This window comes from Vicia villosa, linkage group LG1 (genome assembly GCF_029867415.1).
Source record: "Vicia villosa cultivar HV-30 ecotype Madison, WI linkage group LG1, Vvil1.0, whole genome shotgun sequence".
Taxonomy (NCBI): domain Eukaryota; kingdom Viridiplantae; phylum Streptophyta; class Magnoliopsida; order Fabales; family Fabaceae; genus Vicia; species Vicia villosa.
This window is the reverse complement of record NC_081180.1, coordinates 165896981-165904711: the sequence shown is the minus strand read 5'-3', so window position 1 is coordinate 165904711 and position 7731 is coordinate 165896981. Positions and strand designations below refer to the sequence as shown.

The 7731-nt window shown below is 33.6% G+C and overlaps 1 long non-coding RNA gene across 2 annotated transcripts; it reads right to left on the bottom strand.

Annotated features, from left to right (window-relative positions):
• Positions 1-333: 333 nt before the first annotated feature.
• Positions 334-1368, bottom strand: LOC131619992 (uncharacterized). 2 transcript variants are annotated; one of them, XR_009288983.1, is made up of 5 exons: positions 1315-1368; positions 1041-1178; positions 846-898; positions 680-740; positions 334-539 (listed from the first exon to the last, which is right to left on the bottom strand). It is a non-coding gene; the product is annotated as an uncharacterized LOC131619992 (long non-coding RNA). The 2 variants fall into 2 exon arrangements; XR_009288982.1 differs by lacking the exons at positions 1041-1178; positions 1315-1368 and having other exon boundaries at positions 342-539; positions 846-969.
• Positions 1369-7731: the final 6363 nt, after the last annotated feature.

The following is a 7731-nucleotide window of genomic DNA, read 5'->3' as shown; positions in this document are numbered from 1 at the left end:
TTTGAACATCCAAAACACATCCACTACACAAACAAACTATAAATTCAATTATTATTTTCTACAATTCCAAATTCGATAATTGAATTAGAGGCACTGATAAGTTGATAAAAGAAACGAAGAAGAAAAAAGATGAAAGGAATAAGATACCCTGTCAACCCATTGACGAGAATCGTCAGACCACTCGAAAGCAGCATCGTTGAGAAGCTCAGATTTGAGAACAGAGTAGACATTCAAGAATGTGGACTTGAGATCTGCCATTGAAGAAACAAATTTGTTGGTGCTGCTGCTACCAACAAATTTTTCCGTTACTGAAATTACATACCGTACAAATTCTATATCGACAATATAACAATATTATTGTCTAAGAAAATCAACAGATAAGCAGACAAAAATATACTAAGAAAATAGCATACTGTGTCAAGAAGAGCTCCAAGCCGGTCACCAAAAGTTATCTTCACCACAGTTGCATTTGGATCAGAGTCTTGGTCAATTATAACTATCGGGGTCGGAACGGTATCAGCCTCACCTTGATTACCATCCTGTTCTCCGCAGAAAAGATACGAAAAGAAAAAATCTAACCGATCAATGAGCAGTCCAGAAGCATTATAGAAATGAACTATTGGCTTTGGCCATTCACACACAAATAATGACAGTCACCTAAGTTGATCACACTGAATACCTGCACATCAGTAACAGGTGCTGCTGCTCGAGCGATAATCGAAGTTCCAGAGGATAACAATCTGACAAAAGAGTACATAGTGCATACAATTAACATACAAAAACGGATCCATTAATACCAAATCTGAATAAAAATGTTAAACCTAGAAGAAAGTATCTTCTCTAACCTTGTTTTATGAAGAAAGTAACATGGCTTGGTATGACTAAACCTAGAAGATACCTTCAAAAAAGAAGAGAGAAAACAGGTTTTTCAGTAACAGCAGTGAAGTGAAATCCAAGACTGGAGAAGCTATTATTCTATGCTATGGGATTCAGCTTTAACAACTCTTCCAAATCCCTTATTTCACAATTGAAACTCTCACCCTCGTTCTCACTGTGCATCACATAACCATCATTGTTCATCACAAACTGCTGGTTCTGAACCTCATATGCAGCTACCTTCATGAGATGCTCATTTGAGATAGCGCCTTACTCAACTGTCGTAGCCGCTATTGAGCTTTCTGCAAAGCACAATACTAAAGTCATGTCATTGTCATGTAATATAGAAGAAACCGCATGTATCATGAACATAAAGCGAAGTTATTGGCACTATCGAAAAATTGGTTCGCTAATAGTACATGAGAGAAAAAGACAAACCTTCAGAAGAAGTAGCATTAGTTGCAATAGGTCTCCAGATAGATTTGATATTGTATTCAATACAAAATTTCTTTTTTCTACCACTCATTATAATATCACTGCTTAAACCATAGTAAGTTCTCTGTCCCTGATGCAAAAAAAAAAATTTCAAAATAGAGAAATTATTCAAAACACTCAAACAAACAAATTTGTAATAACTATTAAAAAACAAAAAGAAGTGAATACCCAAATTGTCTTCAATAGTTGTATTTTCACAGTGTAATTGTTGAAAATTATTATAGAGACTTGAGCCCTAGGGGAAGAACATCTTCAACAAGGAAGAACATCTTCAACAAGGACTTGATCTTGAAATCTTAACATCTCCATGTCACCAACATAACAAGCTGAATCAACAGTCGATATGCAACTCATCATCATATGATTATTATTGTTCATCTGATCTGTTGGAACTGTAATCGAAACACTGCATCCACCACCACCGGTAATACCTTTTCCTCCTCCTTGTTGTATGCAAGGAGCCCATGTTAGCGCTAGTGGCAAATTGTGAGTCTTGCATACAGACGCCAACACCTCTACGATCCCATTCACCGCTGCTTCGTACAACTCCTCAAAAACCTAATTATTCATTATCATATGTAAAACAATTAAGTCAAGAATTGAATCTAGTATTGATTTGATGAATGATGGAATGCATCTGTGGACCTCCGATTTTTTTAATACCGGGCCATACCTCTGATCTGTAGAGATACGTGAACTGACTCTTTTTTGTCGCTTAATGCTTTCGCATTTTTGAAAATATCACAGAGTCGCCACCGACCTTTTATTTTATCCAATTAAGGAAAGGTTTATAAAAGAAACAGAAAAAAGACCTTTAAGAAATTCTGGGTAAGGGGGTAGGTTATACAAAGGGAAGGTGTTAGCACCCTTTGTATCCATGGTTATCCATGGGCTCTTAAGTTTGCTTAGCTCATTTGTTTTTCGATCACTTTTCAATTGCTCTGAAATTGCTCATATGTGGTTTCAAATACTTTTGTAATTTGAATTTTGTAATGATCCGTGTGTGGATGTATACAAAATGCTTGTTTATCTTTCGAAAGATGTTTTGAAAAGAACGTTAACTTTGTAATAATCCGTGTTTGGATGTATACAAAGTATTGTCTTTTTTGAAAGTTTTGAAAAGTCAACAGTGTATGAGAATTTTGTTTGTTTTGATTTGAGCAAGCAAACTAGGAGGTCTACCCTGAGTTGTAAGGTCTTTATCCTATTTCCTTTAAAAATCTATCCTTTCATCGGATATAAAAGCAAGGTTCGATTTTGTACTCAAAACAGTGGAATTTTGACTTTGATTTTGAAAGATTGTGAAAAAGGATTACCTGAAGAGGTGCAAATGTGATTGTGATTGGATTCAGATATTTATCTTTGAAGTTAGTGATCTAACGGTTCAATTTTATCTTTGACATACACGCAATTTATATGTGCTGGAAATTAAAATGCGGAAATGTAAAGTGCGGAAAGTAAATCTACGCTATTACATCGATTGTGCAGGAAATGTAAACTAGCCTATTTACATGAATTTGACATCCTATACATTTATCTAGGAATTTAAATTGCAAGAAAAATAAAAGGCATGTTTTTGGACTTTTTATGATTTATTTTAATTATAATTAATGCATGATTAATTAAATTAAAATGAAGAAAAAAGATGAAAATAGATTTAAACCTAGAAATTAAGTTTAAAATATGTACAAAATATTTGTCAATTAATTTTAAAACAAAACTAATTTTTTTGGATTTTTTGAAATGATTTGAAGTTGATTTAAGTTAATTAAAACATAATTATGCAAATAATTATACAAATAATTAAAACTTAAAGATAAAATTATTCAAAATATGTACAAAATTAGTTTATAATATATAAACAATATTTAATACAAAGAACAATTTTTTTTATGATTTTTTGATTGGTTGGAATAATTAAAAAGCAAATATATAAAGATATACTAATTAATTATGCAAAATATTGAAATTTTGAAGAAAATAAAATATTTTTATTTCAGAAAATAATATATTATTTTAGAAGTCTAAAAATATTTTTTGTGTATTTTTTTGGATTTTTAAAACTATTTTTAATTAATTTAACAAAGAAATTAAAATAAAAATAGAAAATAAAATAGAAATAAAGGATACTGATCCTGTGTGGTTGTTTGTGAGGGAGCATGGTGTGCATGCGTGATCTGGAGCGTTGGATGAGTCATAAATGAGATCAGATGGTCCAGATGGTGAGGGAACATCACTTATGACACGCCTGCAAAACACTGAAACCAAGGGTTATATTCAAAAAAGCGCGCGCGTCAGAACCAATAGGGGGGGGACACGTCTTCGTCTTCAACCTTCAGACAAGACTTTTAATAGCGCTTTCTTACCAAAAGCGCTGTAATTGGTTACTTACTAAACCTGCAAAATAGCGAATAGGGTCAAACGCACACATACATTTAGCGCGATGGTACCATTCAATTCGTTTTGTCCATACGAATCTAATGGTGCTATTTAGAACTTCTAATTTTCCCTAATTTGGAAAGCCCTAAATTTGAAGCTATGAACCCTAAAATGGTAGTTTCGTTTATACGTGTCCAAAGTTCAATTAAGTTTCCAGAAATGATCTACACCTCAAACCAAACTCAATAGTATGTCTACATCTTGTTAAACATGTGTGAATAACCAGATACGAATTGATTTTAGTTTGAACAAATTTTGACCTGTGTAGCTCGATTCAGTGAGCTTCAAGGCTTGTAATTGATTGAGATAGTTTCAGTGATGTTTAAGGAAGGTGTATGAATGCTTAGTTTGTATTGAAATGGACTGAAATTACAAATTCGAATTTGAGTTTTTCTTTGAATTTTTTGAAGTGATTACAAGTGTTATATGCTATGCTATGCTTCTGAATTCGTGTCCTCTTCTTTGCTGAACTAAGATAGCTTATTTATAAGCTATGTGTGCTTAGAAATGAAGCTAAGATGTGTCTTAGTTGCCTTTGTTGAAACTTTGCATTTTTTAATATAAAAAAGCTTGAATTCTTGACCAAGTCATCTTGCCTTCAATGCACCTGCCTTGCCCTTCAATTCTCTGCAGAAAGATGAAGATTCTTTGAGGTGAGTCATGCTTGATTTGTAAGCTAACCTTTATCCATGCATTTTCCTTTTAATTTTAATCTTAAAGTAAGATAAAATCATGCAAAAATGGATAAAAAAAAGGTATGGGCTTAGTCTTGGTCGTGGGAGGCCCATAGTAACATGGAAATGATGTTTGAATGCTGAAAACTTGGCCCCATTTGGAAAAAAATACATTTTTGAGCAATGTTGATTTCATGCATTTTACCAAAATTTAGCCAACTTCAACAAGGTGTAAATCCTTCAATTTTTGTCATATGAAGGAGATCTTTCACTTTTTGGAAACCTCAAAGAGTCCTCTAACCAATGTCTTTGGTCTCATGTCAAAATGATTTTTGAAGCTCCTTGTGTGTCCTTTTGAAAAAAGTGTCTTTTTGTTGACTTTGAAAATGACCTGTAATGTCTTTGATCATATTTTTCAAATGGTGAATCCAATGACCATGGGATCAATGGCATTTGAAAGATAATTGAATTTCCTTCAAAACAAGCTTTGGTTTGAATTTTTTGGATGAAGGATGAGAGAGTTATGATCAGTCAAAGTTGAGTTGACTTTTCAGGCAAAAACCCTAATTTTGAATCTTAGGGTTTTGTTGATTTTTGATCTTTCCTTGATGAATTATGATCATCCAATGATCAAATGATGAATCCTTTGACAAAATATGGACTTTGACAAAAAATTTCATTTTTGACTGTCTGTTGACTTTTTTGGTCAAACGGGTCGTCTGTTGACTGTTTGAGCTGCTGACGGTGCGTCTGAGTGATTCGAAGTTTGAAAATTTGTATGATGGTACTTTGAGATATATGGATGTATATGAAATCCATTTGAGCTCTCAAAAACTTGTTGCCCCTGTAAAAACAAGAAAAAACCCTGATTAGGGACTGTTTGTGTAGGAGACAGTTAAGCGTACCTGATTTTTGTGCAGTGTTGAGTCTCTGCTAATCATGTGATATTCAGAAGACTTCTTTGAACAAAAATCTTGGAATTTTGAATTGTGAAAGATTGATTTGATTGATGGCACAAAACACTGAGAATTGTACTGCCAGCAGTTTGGCTGTCGACTGACTGTTCAGGTATTGACGTAGTAGTTAGAGTGAAAAATCAACAGTCAAAGTTAATTTTCTTTTTTGTTGTTTTTTTTTTGTTTTTGTTTTATGTGAAAAATGAAAGTTTATTTACATGACTTGTTAGAAAAACACAGACATAATAAATAACTAATATTTACGGTATGCAGGCAAAATTACCGATAATAACCTTGAAAATCATTTAATGCACAGAAATAGGAATATTTGACTGGCAGAAAACACACAAAATATTATCTTAGTAACTAAGCAATATTATGACAAATAGTACAACATTTAATACTGACAGTACAAATATCACATACTATATTGAACAGTACGACGAATAAACGGTACATTTAAGAAATAAGAAATACGGCAAATTTTAAGAATGACGATTAATGACCCATGCTATGAACAATAACATGTAGATGATTGGGAGCATAACCATTGCAGGTCCACACTCCTCAGGACTATGCAGGCAGAAGAAAGTCATGATCACCGTAGCAATGGTGATGACTGTAAGAAACAGTGTCTCTATCCACTTTGCCATTCTTGTCAGGGAAGAAGAGAAAATAGATATGAGTTAGGAATTTGAAAGATGAGTTGGAATTTGATGTGAGATTTTATGGAAGAAAATGAGAGGTATTTATAGAATGGAAAGAAGGAAAGAGACGTTGGGGAATGATGTGATTCCGTACAAAAGGAAAATTTGAGTGGAAGTAAGATTTGAAAGAAAGTGTATGATAGTGTTGGAAAAAGGAGAGATTTGATTTTTGAAAAAGAGATTTGAAAAGATTTTTGCAAATATTGGAATATAGTACAAAAATTAGTGGGAAACAAAAGATAATAATAATCTATTTGTTACCAGTACAGTCTGAGCTTCCTGATTCTGCGCCTGCAAAAAGATTTAACTCTGTACCAATTGTGTCAGTACTATTTATCTGTAAATAAATAAATAGCATGTGTGAAGTAATAAACAGTATTTGGTGTTTGCGTAAGAATAAATTCAACTGCAAGCCAAATTACTGTATAAGAAAGATTCTAAAAACTAAGTATTTCATATGTCAGGATATTTGTTGAAATAAAAATCCATGATTATATGAGACCCTTAATTTTTAGATTGGAGTTTTCTTGAAAAATATGTGGGCAAATTTTGGGGTATAACAGTTGCCCCTATTCAATCTTCTTAAATCTGAAGAGATTGTATGAAATCTGAAGGTAGAAGATGATTGAATATTTAGATGCCCTGAAAATTTGCACTTACCTTGATCAGAAGAGATGTTGGAAGTGGCCTTTGAATGTCGTCTGCGAAATGTTGTTGGCAGATTGAAACATTACCTGAGATGGGCTTTCAGATGCCACCTGGTGAATGGGTTGATGGTTTGTTCATCAGAATGAATCCATTGATTATATCTTGATGAAGGATTTGAAAGTCTTTGTGTTGACTGTTTCGGAACCGTCCAAGGTTACCGCTTTAAGTCTTGGAGGATGATTGCTACGGAACTTGTCCAAAGTTTTTCCGATTTAGATTTTGGAAGTTGATCGTTGTGGAACCGTCTGAGGTATCGCTTTAGATCTGCAATGTTAAATCGTTCTGGAACCGTCTGAGGTATCGCTTTAGATCTGCAATGTTAGATCGTTTTGGAACCGTCTGAGGTATCGCTTTAGATCTGTGATGCTAGATCGTTTTGGAACCGTTTGAGGTATCGCTTTAGATCTGTAATGCTTGTTTTTGAGTTGGTAAGTGATCAGAATGAATCTTCGGCTTGATTATATCTGAGAGAACCGTTCGTGGAATTCAGGTGAACACGGCATGTGATTGAGAACATCTTTGTTGAAGATATCTGCCTACCTGAAAAATCAAGTTAGTGATATGCAATGTTTATGATGCATGTAAATGTGAGATATTCCCGGAGAAATATGCATGTTATGTTGTGTATGAATATGCGCATGATGCATGATGTATGATGTATGATGTATGATGTATGATGTATGATGTATGAATGTGATGTATGTATGAATGTATGAATGTGTGAATATGTGAATGTATGAATGTGATGTCAAGCTTCTAATTGGAAAAATAAATTCCCGCTAGTCAGCTGGACATGAATGTATTGTGATCGTTGATGATCTTTTGTCTTGCTTGAGTACCCTCGTCTGGGGAAAAATTTTTTTGAACCCGGGTATC